The sequence below is a fragment of the Pan paniscus genome, chromosome 1 (genome assembly GCF_029289425.2).
Source record: "Pan paniscus chromosome 1, NHGRI_mPanPan1-v2.0_pri, whole genome shotgun sequence".
Taxonomy (NCBI): Eukaryota; Metazoa; Chordata; class Mammalia; order Primates; family Hominidae; genus Pan; species Pan paniscus.
The window spans coordinates 57,542,745-57,560,185 of NC_073249.2; the positions used below are offsets into that span (position 1 = coordinate 57,542,745).

At 35.9% G+C, this 17,441-nt stretch overlaps 1 pseudogene; it reads left to right on the plus strand.

The window, feature by feature from the left end:
* The first annotated feature begins 489 nt into the window (after window positions 1-489).
* LOC100972859 (ATP-binding cassette sub-family E member 1-like) lies at window positions 490-1,609 on the plus strand (annotated as a pseudogene).
* The last annotated feature ends 15,832 nt before the right edge of the window (window positions 1,610-17,441 follow it).

Genomic DNA, 17,441 nt, shown 5'->3' on the forward strand with positions numbered 1-17,441 from the left:
TGACAACTCCATAGGCGCTTGGTACACCATATAAACAGCAGATGAAGTCGGAGAGATAGTCTAATACACTTAGATCATGTTCCACCACAATGATATATCTATCTGGATTTATTAGAGATCGTATAGTAATAGCAGCCTTTAAACGCTGCTTGACATCTAGGTAACTAGAAGCCTCATCAAACATGAAAATATCAGCTTTCTGTATGCAAACGACAGCACAAGCAAATCTCTGCAACTCCCCTCCTGAAAGATCTTCAACATTTCGTTCTTTTAGGTGGATTAAATCAAGCTGCTGACATACAACTGCCTGTGTCTTTGTTTCATCTTTTTGGTCCAAAATAGATCCCACTGTCCCCTTGCAAATGAAGAAGAAGTTAAAAAGATGTGTATGTATAAATATCCAGGAATGAAGAAAAAAATGGGAGTTTGAGCTAGCAATTGTAGCTAGAGAGTTTACAGATTCTGAAATTATGGTGATGCTGGGGGAAAATGGAACGGGTCAAATGACATTTATCAGAATGCTTGCTGGAAGACTTAAACCTGAGGAAGGAGGAGAAGTACCAGTTCTAAATGTCAGTTATCCACAGAAAATTAGTCGCAAATCAACTGGAAGTGTTCGCCAGTTACTACATGAAAAGATAAGAGATGCTTATACTCACCCACAATTTGTGACCGATGTAATGAAGCCTCTGCAAATTGAAAACATTGATCAAGAGGTGCAGACATTATCTGGTGGTGAACTACAGCGAGTAGCTTTAGCCCTTTGTTTGGGCAAACCTGCTGATGTCTATTTAATTGATGAACCATCTGCATATTTGGATTCTGAGCAAAGACTGATGGCAGCTCGAGTTGTCAAACGTTTCATACTCCAAGAAAAAAGACAGCCTTTGTTGTGGAACATGACTTCATCATGGCCACCTATCTAGCGGATTGCATCATCGTTTTTGATGGTGTTCCATCTAAGAACACAGTTGCAAACAGTCCTCAAACCCTTTTGGCTGGCATGAATAAATTTTTATCTCAGCTTGAAATTACATTCAGAAGAGATCCAAACAACTATAGGCCACGAATAAACAAACTTAATTCAATTAAGGATGTAGAACAAAAGACGAGTGGAAACTACTTTTTCTTGGATGATTAGACTGACTCTGAGAATATTGATAAGCCATATATTAAGAGGAGTATTTACTAGAACTTTTCATCATATAAAACTTGAATCAGGATTTTATGCCCCACATACTCTGGAACTTGAAGTATAATTTACTTAATATAACATAAAAAGCCAGTTGGGTTCTAAATTGTAGTTGAAACACAGAAAATGCCACTTTTCTGTTCCTGAAGAGGCCCTTTTGTGCATAATATTCTAAAATGAAGACATTTCAAGCCATACAAATTACCTCCAAGTTTTCATGATGTATGGGAAGATTTTCAGTAGGTGTATTATATTCACGGTACCAAATGCTGACCAGTGTTGCTCCATTTTTTAAATCTTGAAAAGGGTTTCTGTACTTACCTGGTTTGCCAAGTATGCCAGTGTGATGAAACTGCCCTTATTTTAAAAGCCAGTCAAAGATTCCACTGATTGACATTTGATAAATAAACATCAGGATTATGTTTAAAAAAAAAAAAGAAATTCACTCAAAACCACACAATTACATGTAAATTGAACAACCTTCTCCTGAATGACTCCTGGGTAAATAATGAAATTAAGGCAGAAATCAAGAAGTTCTTTGAAAACAATGAGAACAAAGACAAAACATACTGGAATCTCTGGGACACAGCTAAAGCAGTGTTAAGAGGGACATTTATAGCACTACATTCCCACATCAGAAAGGTAGAAATAATTCAAATCAGCACGCTAACATCACAATTAAGAGAGCTAGAGATGCAAGAGCAAACTAATCCAAAAGCTATCGGAAGACAAGGAACCACTAAGATCAGAGTACAATGGAAGGAGACAGAGACATGAAAAACCCTCCAAAAAGTCATTGAATCTGGGAGCTGTTTTTTAGAAAAAATTAACAAAATAGATAGACTGCTAGCTAGACTATTAAAGAAGAAAAGAGAGAAAAATCAAATAGACACAATAACAAATGATAAAGGAAATATCACCTCTGACCCCACAGAAAGGCAAACTACTATCAGAAAATACTACAAATGTCTCTACACAAATAAGCTAGAAAATCTAGAAGAAATTGATAAATTCCTGCACACATACACCCTCCCAAGACTAAACAAAAGAAGTTGAATCCCTGAATACACCAATAACAAGTTCTGAAATTGAGGCAGTAATTAATAGCCTACCAACCAAAAAACGTCCAGGAGCAGATGGATTAACAGCTGAATTCTACCAGAGGTACAAAGAGGAGCTGGTACCATTCCTTCTGAAACTATTCCAAACAATTGAAAAGAGGCACTCCTCCCTAACTCATTTTATGAAGCCAGCATCATTCTGATACCAAAGCCTGGTAGAGAAACAACAAAAAAAGAAACCTTCAGGCCAATATCCCTGATGAACATCGACACAAAAATCCTCAATAAAATAATGGCAAACCAAGTCCAGCAGCACATCAAAAAACTTATCCACTATGATCAAATCGGCTTCATCCCTGGGATGCAAGGCTGGTTCTACATATGCAAATCAGTAAATGTAATCCATCACATTAAACAGAACCAAAGACAAAAACCACATGATTATCTCAACAGATGCAGAAAAGGCCTTTGACAAAATTCAACATAACTTCATGTTAAAAACTCTCAATAAACTAGGTGTTGATGGAACATATCTCAAAATAATAAGATTTATGACAAACTCATAGTCAATATTATATTGAATGGGCAAAAGCTGGAAGCATTCCTTTTGAAAACCAGAACAAGACAAAGATGCCCTCTCTCACCACTCGTTTTCAAATTGTATTGGAAGTTCTGGCCAGGACAATTATTGTTTTACCTAAAATATTGTTACTTTGAAAAAAAACCCACTTTAATTATTGAGAGTGGTTGTGTTAATCAGGGTCAATTGAGTTATGGGATAAGAAAACTATTGGCAATCTACTGCTATATAACTAATCACCCCAGAATTTAGTGATGTAAAACAACAATCTGTTATTTTCCTCATGAGATGCATTTTAGGTAAGAGTCAGAGAGGATATTTTGTCTCTAATTCATGGGATATCATTTACAGTGGATTGAGAGTGAAAAAGTCTTTCAGGATGATTTACTTGCATGGCAGACAAATTGTTGCTGGCTTTTATTTGGGAGACAGGGTCTAAAGTTTATTTTCTTCTGTCATTTATACATTATGCTTTGTCTTCTGCTCACCATAGTTACTTAATTCAAAGAAAAAGTGTAAATTATCACAAGAGGAGAAAGCAGAAGTCCATAGCATTTTAAAAATTTAACCTCAAGAGTTACACATCATAACTTTTGTCATACTGCATTATTAAAGCAGTCACAAAATCCTATGTCTTCCTACATTCAAGGGGGGAGGATGTAAATACTACCCCTGAATAGAAGTATTGATGCCATATTGTAAGCAGAGTGTGTGGGATGGGAGATATTATTGAGGACTTTTTATTTTTTGGGGAATGCAAGAAGAATTTTCGTTTTTAATCTTTCATAATTGACCTTTAGGCACAACAATCCACATTGTTCTTACCTAAGAAATTCATGTATCTTGTCTTCTAATAACCAAGTTATATCTCATTAGGTCATCAGTTCAAAGCCTAGACTCTCTTTACAAAACTCAGGTCCATGTTTAGATGAGCATTATCAGGTATAGTTCTGTAGATACAGCTTGTTGAATATTATTATTCTCCATTTGAAGCACTGTGAACAAATGATACCAAGTTATCCTCCTACGTTCCTAACATATAACTTAGACAGGCACAGGATAACCACAATAGACACTCCCATTGATAAAAGGGAAAGATGAGAAGCACATAGCAGTGACTAGTTCATAAGAATTCTGAAATCTAGGTTGGCTTTATATTGCTACTGTGAGAATTACTTCCTATGGCTATTATCTCTAACTCTCGAGATCTTGAATTCACTACTGAGCCATTCTTTCTTTTCAATAAAAAGGGCTTCTTTTGTAACTGAGTATTCTTTTTAAACTGATATTTACTTGTAAATGTCTGGGGGTTAAAAACATTTTTTAATTTTTTTCTCTATTTCCTTTTTTTTCAAGCTGGCAACAATTTTACCATTATAATTCTCTTAATAGTTTTGTATGTTTTCCATGAATCTTACTAGATTTAACCCATTAAATGAAAGCCACATCCAATATTTTTTATATTAAATATTTAATACTGAGTACATATTAAATATTATTTATTTAATATATTAAATAAATAATATTTAATATGTACTATTAAATATTTAATATAACTTTTACATTATCTTTAACTTAGGCTCCCTGTGAGATTCTCTGAAGCCTTATTGTTTAACAGAGATAAATTTTAAGGAATATTTTTAAGGTCTTTAGGAGCCCTTTAACTATCAGGAGGGTAACATGAAGCACCAAAGATCTTTAAAACAGATATTAAAACATCTCTCCCTATAAATTTGGTCTTTTGCCAGAATCCATTTCCTAATTTTAGAATTGTTTGCTATCTGCAAAGACTAAAAATAAGGAAGAATTTCAGTTTTTAACCCACCAAGCCTCAGTTCCACTATATTTCACAACTTATTGTTTAGCTCATCTCTTTTCTTTTACATTTTATCCTAGGCAGTGGGAATACAGTTGGCACTTTCAGTGTTCTTCCTGGAAATTTATTTTCCCAATACCAAAATCTGTGCCTACTACCTATTACCTATTACTGTTTAACAAAGCATCCAAACTGAGTGGCTTAAACAATAACAAACTTTTTTTTCCCTTCTCATGATTCTTCAATTTGGGAGGGCTTAATGTAGATGGCTCTTTACGTATAATTTTTATGTGAAGTCAGCTAGGGTGACTCAATAGAGATTGTAGGACATACTTTAAAAAAGCTGGCTCACTGACCTGGCTACAAGTTAGCACTGGCTCTCAACTGGGAGCTTACATAGGGCTTTAGGCAAAGACCTTAGTTCCTCTCCATGTAGCCTTCTGCATAATATGCTTGGGCTTCATCACAGTGCAGGGCAGTTCTGGGTGACCGTGAACTGACCTAGTTCTGCCCCCTTTTTTGCTTGTAGTTTTCAAGAATAGCTGTAAAATGTGATGGGAATGCAACATTCTGAGATAAGGAGGTACTGGCTATAACAACTTGAGCATTATTCCAGTGCCCCCTAGAAATAGGACATCCTTCAGTGTTTTAGCCTATTGTGTCATGTGACACCTGAGGTAGAAAATCCGGGGCAGGCTGCTTTCCAGGGTCCCTCAGCTGCAATGCAAGGGGGACATGTGCAGATATGGCCTCCCCAGGCAGCTTTCCTGAGCCTTGAAGGAATGGCTCACAATCAGTCCTAGGCTTGTGTTGTCCCTTGCTGCCTATGTGTAAAAATAATAAACCTGCTTCAGGTAACTTGTGTGTGTGGGTGTTCTGTCTCACTGAACTTAGACAAGTTGCTAAACAGTCCACAGTGAATCTGCGTCATGGACTGCATAGTGTGTGCTTGAAGGGTGGGCATTCCAAAAAAGCAAGGTGGAAATATAAGGCAACCTAAAGATATGCCTCAGAAATCATATAGCATCAACACAATCACAGTCTATTGCTTGGGGCTGTCATAAATGCTTTCCCAGATTCAATAGCCTAGGAAGAGTAATAGATCCCAGAACTTTGGGAGGAGTGTCATTGTCAAAGTCATATTGGAAGAAGATCATGTAGTATGAGAAATATTTTTATGGTTATCTTTAGAAAATACAATCTGACACAGGAAATAAGAGAAATTAAAACTTCAATAGTAGAGGAAAGAACTCAGAAGTGAAGCTCTGAAAGTGGGAATTAGATGGTCACAGTTGTCATTGACCAGTCAATCTGAGAAGCCAAGTATGTGTCTTCACGGATTTAGGACGACCTGTGGGAAGCTAATGTTGTTACACTACTGAACATTTGGTGGTGGGCTTTCCTATGTTCTTGGTCAATAGGCTAGCAGTCCAGGATAAGAGCTGTCTGAAGAACAGAGGAGAGTGAGGACAAGCTGGAACATGCAGGCAGCCGTGAGTCTGTTTGTCACTCTATCTAACCATGATGACCTTCAGACAGTAATATCATCTGCTTTTCTTCCATCTCAAAAGACTTCCACAATTTACTCTTATAAATTCTGAGAAATATAGTTTTATATTAACAAATGTGCCACTGTACAGTGAACCACAGCGACAATTCACTGGGCGGAATATAATACAAGTGAAGCTGTCAATTCCAAATAAGGCTCTGAGAAAATTTTCTTCTCATACTGCCCTAGCTAAGCAGGGTTGGGTAGGTCTGAGGATATTGAGACAGAAGAATTATTAATTGTTGATATAAATAATGTTCTGTGAGTTTTCTTCAGAGATGACAGCTATAAAAAATAACCCAATACATATTTAAAAGGTAACAGAGAAATACTCTTTTTAAGCCTGTATTATTTGACATAAACATGTAGAGCACCTCTCTTTTCTTAATGTTGTTAAATGTGCTTACGTAACATTTCACATTGTTTAGATTTGAGCTTAGCTTTGGAATCCCTAAGAACATTGATGAACTCCATTAGAAAGAGATCACAAGTTAATGTTTGTGTGTAAAGATTCTCAGGTTATTATTTAGTTTAAAGATGTGTTAAATTTTTTATAAATGGATTTTTAATGCTTAGTAATGAAATGTAATATTTAAAGTCATTTTTTGGCAATACAAACTAAGTTATCTAATTTATTGGGGTTACTTCTTTTGATTTTTGTTTCAATATTGAGATGTAAAATCTCAGAGTTTGAAAAAATTTAACTTAATGCATTTTGCTTGATTATTGCACAAATAAAAATTTTTGATTGTTCAGTATATCAACAAGTATTTTTGGCCCCTTATTTTGTGACCAGTATGCATCAAAGTATGCAGAGATAAAAGGCATGGAATTTGTCTTGAAATAACTAACATTATTTTCAAGGAGAAAAATTAGACACAAGTGAGAAAGAGAATCAGACAGTGACTAACAGGTTATTATTAAATGCTAATGTATATAGTACAGACATTAGTGCAATAACAATTTTAAGAATATATTTGTGTATTAATTTAGAAGGCTTTCTGCAAGAGAGATAGGTCTGGGGTTTGAAGATCAGATAAGATTTGGAGAGGTGAAAAGGTTGGAGAAATACATTCCTTGAATGATAAAAGTAATCAATGGTTTGGACAACTAAATGGTGAATATAGTCTTTTTCTTTTAAGATTCTGAAATCTATGTAGCAGTGTGCCAGTAAGGTTATGAAAGCCACCCCCATGCTTTTGAGAGGGTAACCAAAATTGTTCATGACTTCTTATAAGCCCTGAGAAACTAATATGGGAGGAGATGGCAATGCATAACACTGATAATTTTTAAACAAATTTATGGGACTTATTTCCTGTTAAAATTCTTTTTGTAAGCCTATATACACAAACCCCAATTATAATCTGTGAGTAGATAATTGAAGCTTTTGGCTTCTTTTATTGAAGATAAGTTTGCTAGTTTTCAATAACATCACAATAGTCTCAGCACTGCATAATTATACTAAGCCTTAGCATTTAAAGCACTTTATGTAATACAATTTTACTACAGAACAAATTAATGTTTAAAAGTATTTTCCAACAAGTATATTAAATAGATTAGGATGCAGTACTATGTAGAAAGCGCAGGGGTAATGTGACCATCAAGACTCATTTTTTGTTTAATGTTCTGGTTCTCTTCAAATTACATCTACTCACAATTTGAATTACCTTGGTTGTTTTCCTGAGCTACTTGAACTAGTAAGCCATTAAACAAATTTTCTTTTATTCAAGGAGAAGCACTTATTTCTAATATCTGTGCTGAGGTTTCCAGTTTTTAATATATTCTTCTTTGGGGTTGTCTTAAACAATACATTAAGCTAATAATCATATTAATGATTTGTTCTCCCTTCTGCTTTTCAGACATGTGGCAGGCAAGTTAATCTTCAGTGGAATATGCAAATAGGATTTCTGAAATTGGCAGCAAATGAATTTGAGAGGTAAATGTAAAAGTTAACTTTACTAAGTAAATCAATGCCTGCAAAAGCTTTCATATTTTGGGATTTGTGTGTTGAATCCATATCAGTTGCATTTAAGAAACACTATTCAATTCAGACTTTCATTTATTTATTTATTTTTAGTGCTTAAATATCTGTCTTGAATCTGGGTCTCTAAAAAGACACAGTATTTTCAAAGAGCCTTCAAAATACTTCCAATAGTGATGAAATAAATTTACGAGTTTTACATTTTTACTGCCGGATTGTGAGAGAAGTGAGGAGAATTTTATGAAAAAAAAAATCCTAGATTAGCATTCTTTCTTTATTAGCTAACTTTCAAGGAAAATTGCCCTCTTTAGGACCTTAGTCATAACCATTTGAATTATTAATGAAACCTCTTGTCAAATCAAAATAGACATTTAAAAAATATTTATTAATGGATTTGCTCCCATAGCAACTACAAAGAAAGCATTCTCTTTAATACTAATTATAATATTTTTTGAAGTTTAAAACTGTCAGACAATTTTAAAGGTTAGTTTTACAGATAATAAGTTCTTAAACAGTAATTATTCATTCTACCAATGTAATGCAATTACCCACAAAACAAATAAATTTTTCTTTGACTTCTCAGAGATAAAAATGGGGATGGCATAAACCTTTGATGACGTTATGCTAAATGTAGCCTGTAAAATCAATTTTATTGACTGCATACCTGGTGTTACAGGGTTGGATTTTCTGAAAAGCAAATTCTGAAATGGAGATTGATATTTAGGGATTTTATTAAGAAAAATTTTTGGGATGGAGGCTTGTAGAAGGGAGAATAAGAAGTGGAAATAGGCAGATGTTCATTCCGTGACTTTTTCCCAATAAAGACCTTCATGACCCTTCACAAGGACCACAGAACTGAGATTCAGATGTGTATTAAGTTGGGTTGAGGGGTCCAGGCCTTCTCTACTCTCATACTGATCAATCATTAAGTGTAGAATGCCTGTGGATGGAGGTGTGACCTTAGAGAGGCAATTTTTTCATTTAGGGCAATCCTCAAGGAGTTCTGACAGTGAGAACTGTGTTTTGGCAGGACTTCCAGCAGATGGGGGAATATTCACTTCATTCTGAAGGACCTGCAAGGTATATTAACTTCTCCACCACAATTTTCCTTCTTACAGCTTCTGGGAGCATCTCTTCCAAGATTCTGGTAAGCCTTTCTTCCTGGGCGAAACTTAGCAGAGGAAGGTAAGTAGGACAAACCATGACCCCCACTATTGTGGCTGGATTTGATGCTTATTCTTTCCACCTTCTACAACCATTTTGATCCCCCTCACTCAACATAATCCCTGCTAGTCACAATGATTTATTGGTGTCACAACACAGACTTTCATCTTTGAGGGATCTGAGTCCTTGGTCTCAAGGTTCCTCTCACTTGGGATTATTCTTCTTGTCCATTTACCATCACACTTGGGAAAGGGAGTGATGCATAGAGGTAGAGAAGAACATTTCATAGGTGCCAAAGTATTCCTTCCTACTATTCTTGTGTATCACAGCTCTACCACCTCCTGGTCAGGGTCAAATATACATGTTAAGTTGATGACTCCCTTTCTTCCTGCTGAACGCTTGGCATAAGGAACCCCAAATGCCCAGGTGTAGCCATGAGATATAGTTCAGTGGGATTCTGATTGTGTCTCCTGGGTAAAAGAGTTTACCCCTTTTTGAACTATGGCCTTTAAACTGATGGAGTCTATATTCGTGGGCACAGGGAACACAAATTTCCTAAATAGGTCACTGGAATTGATGACTGCTCAAACTGATTTTTCTCTTTCCCAGTTACTATAGGGATTATGGAATTTCTCTCTCAACAAACAACATTTCTGTGTTCTCTGTTACTCAATCTGGATACACTCCTTTTAAATCTCCCTCCTTTCTTTTTCCTCTTTCTAACTTATTCTCTTCACCAGGGAAACATTTTAAATTATAATTTGCCTTCTACTTGCTACAGGCCAGTAATTCCGGCCATTTTGTGTTTCTACAAAACATCACATATGTCACTATTTTTGGTGCTTTTACTTATTGGAGTATTCTACTGTTCAGGTCACCACATGATTATTTATTCCTTCTCTAATCTAATCTTATGCCCAGAAACGTCACCTCATAGAGACTTCTTTGGACATCACATACTAAAAGAACATTCAACATCTAGTCATTATTTGTTATATATTCTTCATTTTCCTCTTAAAAGTGGTTAATGTATTTGCTTGTTTATTATAATGCCCTTTTTATTGTTGTTTTTATATTGAGGCAGTGATCCTCCTACCTCAATTTTTGACTTTTTGTAGAGGTCTCACCATGTTACCTAGGCTTGTCTCAAACTCCTGGACTCAAGCCATCCTCCTGCCTTGGCCTCCCAAAGTGCTACCATTATAGGCATGAGCCACTACACCCATCTAATTTTCCTTTTTCTAGACTGCAAAGTCCATGAGTGAAATAAACTTTTCTGACTTGCTCATGATGGTATCTACATGATCTGGATAATTGCCTGCCACTTAGTAGGTGCCCATTCAATTTTTGTTAAAGAAATAAAAACATGACAGTCTGAGATGAAAAATTTTCTCTTTCCCAGTTATTTTAACCTAGCATAGGAATAAAAGAGAAGGAAAAATGAATAAAATGAATTTATAATATTGGGAATATTGGTAAAATTAACTGAATAAAATCAACTATCTCAATGACTAGTTAAAGATATGAAGATGGCTACATTTTAATAGACAACCTGGAAATGAACCTAAAGTCTAACACTGAGTATGTGCCTTGGTCAATAACTAGAAACATGAAGGTCAATTTTCATTTGGCAGCTTAGAGGAGCCTTGTATAGATGGCGGTGACAAATTATTACAGTGATGGAAAGAGAAAGAACAAAATGGCCCTCTAAGCCTATTTCCTCTGGTATTTTTGTCCTTGAGCAGTGATTTTAATTGATTATGGTTGTCCTGTATTACCTGTTCAGCAATTTTCCAAGTCATTTCTCCCCTAAAGTTTGTGGTACAGACACACTAATATAGTGTCTCCAACACCCAAGCCATTTGATCAAGGCATCCTATTTGCATGTAGGAGAGAAATAAGGACTATTTAATGGTAGCTGCTGCAATAATTATAGTTATTATTGTTTTTGGCTACAATCTGGTCTCTAAATGATGCATTTCTTAATTTGAGAGTTTTCTCTCCTTATTTATGAGACCGAAGTGTAGAAATCATGATTATGCTCAATGAACTTATGTCACTGGATGCATTTGCTATTTGCAGGTATAGAGAAGACCTAAGAAAGACCAAGGAGAATTTGTGTCACTAAAATTTGGAGCTTTGATTCTGAAATTTTACTCAGCCTGAGTTGGTCATTTGACTTTTACTGCTATCAACTTGGGAGTTAAGGTGGTTATGGTATGGGGGTGGGTTTTAGGGCAATATGTATGATGAAGACTGAAAATCAAGTTTGCAGAAAGAAAACAAAACAAAATGAAAATTAAATAAATTATCAGGGAAGGCGAGATGAGGGACTAAGATGTGAATAAGAGAGAAAAGACCAATGTGATTTCTAATGGTTTTGCAGTTTTTGGTTCCAGTCCTCTGGGAAGCCTAGCGGTATTTTCTGATGATAGTTTTCATAAAATATTCATCTATGTTATTTAAAAAGACTACTTTCTTTGGCCTCACAAGTATAACCACATGATTAATGTAATAGCGATGATATTAATCTTATAATAATATGCTCTTTATCTTTATAAACATGATTCCCAAATAAACTTTCTACCATTTCAGTCTTAAAGAAGAGGAACAGTGCTGTTTATTAAAAGGATCAGACAAGGAGTAAATGTGGAATGATCACTCTTCCCAGACCTAATTGACTGCAGGAGGAACAGTCTGAAATTGGGGAAAACATCACACTACACCTACACCTTAACTTCTCTCTGCAGACCTAAGCCCCAGAAATAGGATATACATTACCCTATATTGAAATAAAAGCAAAAATGAAGGTATCTTTGCCCTACTCACATTTGAGACTCTCAGAGAAGACTACCTTGAAGAATGATCCTGCTATAACCATGGGTGACCACATAAGAAAAAACAAAAACAGAAACAGAGGTGTCAAGTGTTTAGATAGAGAGAGAGCCTAGAATCTCTTATATATTCCAAATGGTGTGAAATGTATTGAAGTCATTGGTTTGGGAGTTTGAGAGAGAAGTGAGCCTACTTTTATCAACGCAAAATAATTCTTAAATTGAGGATTGCAGGGAGACAACCTGGGCAATAACTAAATTGGATTCCTGCCCAGACCTTAGGAGAATCCACAGAGAGGCCTTAAGGGAAAGGGCTGAGCTCACTAGAGTTTGCTGCTCCCAAGAGATTGCTCATCTTGTGGTCCCCTGACAGCAGGAGACACTGAACAGGCAGATATGAAATATCATCTCTTCAGGAGCTAGCAAGGATCCAGAGAGCAGATTTACTGCTGGAGTAGATTTGGGGCCCGCAATCCCTCATGACCATGATGCTAGAGGAAATTCTGCAGTCTATGAATGCACCCAAAAGAAACTAAACAAACAAACAAATAAACAAAAAAATTAGTTAAACTTAAATGAACTAGATATCATCAGGTGGCAGGGTTTTTAATTTTTTTTAATGTTTTATTTTTACTACCTAACAGTGGGAGCTTTGAGGAAGATCAAATACATTACAGAAACTGAAGGTGTCCTCTTTGTATAACTGCAGAGTAATAGTGAGTAAAGTCATTTATTAATAGTTTTTTTTTGTTGTGATAACAAAGGATTCTAAGATATCCATCACCTAATAGCAAAATGGCTTATTTTTTACTTATTCAACCATGTCTACCAGGGGTCAGCAGAGGTATTTCCTTTACATAGTCACCCAGGTACACTGAGGCACCCAGCATCACAAACACTGCTGCCTTCCTGCCAGAGGGAAGAGGTTCTCATACTGACAATTAAATGCTCCTGCTCAAAAGTGACATGTGTAGCTCACTACTCATTTTTCAATACTAGTTACACCATTCCATCTAATCACAAAAGGGCCGGGAGGTACAACCCACTCATGTGCTCAGAAGGAAGGGAAATCAGACATATATCAGGGACAGCACTAATGACTACCTTTCAATGAGTACTAGCGATATCAGTGAGAAGGTAAATTATCATGTTGCTACTTTCCATTTAAGACACGGATAGAAATAAGTCATAGGTGGCTGTGCTTTATCAGGGCACATTTATACAAAGGTAAGCCCTAGAGCTGAGTGGAAGGTACTGAGCTCAATTATTCTGCTTAATGAAGTAAGGGAAATATGAAGGTGAGAAAGTCTTGAGTGAGAGAAGCTGGGCCTCATGCTTGTGTGACTAAGTGACTTTTATGTGTAGAGGCATCTAATATTTATAACTGTTAGTGTTGCTGTGAAGTTAATCCCTAATGTAGCCCCAAACTTCTATAAAGTCTACCACACCATAAAATGCCTTTTATGAATGCCTGGCTTGTTTGTTTGTCTGTTTTGAGAAAATTAAAGGGGTGAAGTTAAACATCTGTGTGAGCCCTGAGGAGGGTGTGGGTGCGGGGGAGAGAGAGGAAGAGAGAAACTGTGAGTTACACTGAGAATTAAATAGATGCAAGGACATGGAGTCTGTTTAAACTTTAAAAATTCTCATATATTGGTGAGGATGTTGGATTGCCCACAGATTATGGGATACAGTACTCAGAAAAATTTTATTTAAAATTCAAAGGTTTGAGTAACTTTAGCTGGGATCTTAGTAACAGTCCAATATATTACCTCCTTGTTTATGCCAGCCCCAAATACATGCCTGTTACTTGAAATCGAAGTAAATGTGAATAAGACAGTTTACAGCATATTTAGTAACCAAGGAAAACTGCATAGATTTTCTACATTCATAACACAAAAAGCATGACAATTATGTGAAAAAAATTAAAGTGTATTTTGCACACTTACGTTTTCTCAGAATAATTTTGCTGCATAACCAAGGTACTGATATTTGTTATCTATGGTTTATGTGTACTTTGGATGAGAGGAAAATGGATCATTTTAGCTTCAAATGCTTTTTTTTTTTTTTGCACAGTCCTTTAAATTCACAATACTCTGTATTGTTACAAAAAAGCTACTATCAGCTTAGAGAATTATGTTCTTTAAGAAGAGAATGATATTCTCCAGCTAAATTACTTCACACATGGAGGATCTTAATCCTTCTATTTTTCAACAGTATTGCATGAAGTTTAAAGGCGGTCTTATATTTTAAAGAACATCAAGATATATTATTTAATTTTCCAGATTACTCACAATAACAAACAAACTGAAAATTACTTTAAAAGAGAATAATAAATAAATGTGGCCGTTAGAGAAATGTTTCATGAGAAATGTAATTCCTTTAGCCAGGCTTTCAGCATGTGGAAAGGCCAGATGCTTGCACAAATGAAACAGTGAGACAGCCAGCCCTTAAGGTACTCCCTCTGCCAACATCTTCACCTCAACCCTCCTGACAAGCGTATAAATCTAGGCATGGCCGCTGTGTATCACAGGCTCCTGCCTGCATGCTGTTCACCTGTTTTCTTAAGTTGTGTAGTCTATCCCTTTCCTGAAAGCGCAGCATGGAGGGAGATAGCTCCTGCACCTTATGCAGCGCAGGGCACTCAGGCTACGCACTGGAGAAAGTGAAGCTTGTAATGTCTAAATAAGTATTCTAAGTGGGCAATTTCAGTAAATTGAATGGCAGTCAATGGACCTTTCTGCTACTTTCTTCCTTTCATCCATTACCATTACTTCTATGTGGGAGGTTTTAGCTCGGAGCAGATGTTACAGTAGAGCTCGTGAATAACAGAAATTTTGAACTGTTTTCCTCCTACAGCCCCGAACATTCCAGGGACCACATTCTCTGCAAGAATTTGACAAGGAAACTACATTTTGCTGTGTGCAACTTTAGTAATGAGATTCAAACTTTTAAAACATTTCTAAAGTAGCACACATATGTGGCTTTATAAAAAAATGATTTAGTGTTAGATCAAGTGCTACAGTCAATCTTTTTATAAGCAGAGATGTTTAAGTCCAATGATATTTTCGTGTGAATGTGTAGGTCATATAATCATGCTAAAATTTGTAAATATGAAGAAAAATATGTAAAATTACAAACATTATAAAGCTAATTATCTGTTTTTATTCTGAGCTCAATATATCTCTCTCATATATTTAAGACATGAATATTCTTAATTTTTCTAATTATTTATCAAATACCTTATATCACCAAGTTATTTCACTGCAGTGATTTTATGAGCTATGTACTATCAGTTCTGAGAGAGATTCATAGGTAAATACACAAGTTCCTAAAAATAAAAAGAGACCAATTTATTATATTGTTAGTAACTTTTTTCTTAAATGGGCTATAACAAGTTTCATAAACCTTTAAGAAAGATCCCTTATCCCTTTGGCCAGACATGATGGCTCACACCTGTAATCTCAACATTGGGACTCTGAGGCAGGCAAATCACTTGAGCCCAGGAGTTTGAGACCAGCCTGGGCAACATGGCGAAACCCTGTCTTTACAAAAAATTTTCAAAAAATAGCCGGCGTGGTGGCACATGCCTCAGGCTATAGCCCCAGCTACTTGGGAGACTGAGGCAGAAGGATCACCTGAGTTCAGGAGTTTGAGCTGCAGTGAGCCAAGACCGCACCACTGCACTCCAGCTGGGGTGATAAAATGGGATTCTGTATTAAAAAAAAAAAAAGATAACTTTATATCTTAGTTTGCAGTTGTTTTGTGTATCTATAATTTACCCTTCCCTGCAACATTTAAGACAAATGCTGTAGTTTGCTGTAGTTTAGCAATCTCAAATTCAATTAGACATTAAAATATAAAATATCAGGCTGGATGCGGTGGCTTATGCCTGTAATCCCAGCACTTTGGGAGGCTGAGGCAGGCAGATCACGAAGTCAAGAGAATGAGACCATCCTGGCAAACATGGTGAAACTCCATCTTTACTAAAAATACAAAAAATTAGCTGGGCATGGTGGCGCGCACGTGTAGTCCCAGCTACTCGGGAGGCTGAGGCAGGAGAATCGCTAGAACCCAGGAGGCGGAGGTTGCAGAGAGCCGAGATCCTGCCACTGTACTTCAGCCTGGTGAGAGAGTGAGACTCCGTCTCAAAAAAAAAAAAAAAAAAAAAATCAGCACACCTACATAATTGAACCAGACTTTTATGAGCTTCCGTGTGTGCCTCAGAACAATTTGAAAGTTTTAGTATTAATATTATACGTATAACTCTATTTATAAATATAGACATAATTGAATTAAATCCAATGTGATTTGGCTTTAGCCACAGTGATGAAATAGAGAAAATATTATATCTCTTTTACTAAAGTTTCCTCCCAATTTAATATTTTATACGTGCATATATACACGTATGCATACATGTAAGCATTCTTTTTTTTGATTCACTGCTACTTATAATTCAATAGTTGTTTAGTTCTGCGCTGACATCTGTTATGTCCTTTTTCCTGAGGATATACAAAAGAAAATAAAAATAATGACTTTTTCTAATTTGTTTTGGTTGTGATTAAAAAATAAATAAACTGCCTTTCTTCCCTTTGCCAGGGGGCAATTAGAGGTTCTTTTCAGTTTTTGCTTACCTACTATTTCTAGTTAAGGAGATATCTGAGTTTTAAGAAAAGTGTTGGCGTTATCTCCTTTATCAACTGCAATAGACACAGCTTGAAGAAAGCAACATTTGATGGACTTGAAGAAAGGGCTTGAGAATAAAGCAGAGAAGGTCCCAAGTACCCTAGAAAAGAGGCTGTTTACATAATCCTAACTTGGAAACACTCTTTACTGGAACCAAGAGAAAAGACAGATGGGAGTTTGGTAAAACAATTTGTTTCTTTAAAAATTACCTAAGTTTAGATCTAGAATGAGACTCTTAAGGAAAACTGCTTTTCTTCCTTTGAGAATTTAGGGTTTGCAGATAATAGCATGTTTTGTGTCACCAATGATATTATCTGCCCTAATTTTTCCAGGTCATATTAATATAGAAGCAAGTTGTATCTCAATTAAACATCATCTCTTCTGAGAAGCAAATAGTGAAACAAGTTAAGATGAAGTAGTTGAAAGTTTGAAGTGAAAAAGAATCATATCAATGTGGGAGATTAATAATTCCTATGGGTAGTGTCTTTTTCTTTCACAATCTATTGAGTCATACTTTTAGAATCCCACACTATTAAGGAGCAACGGCGTTTAACATTGCTTTAGATTTTCATGAACATTTT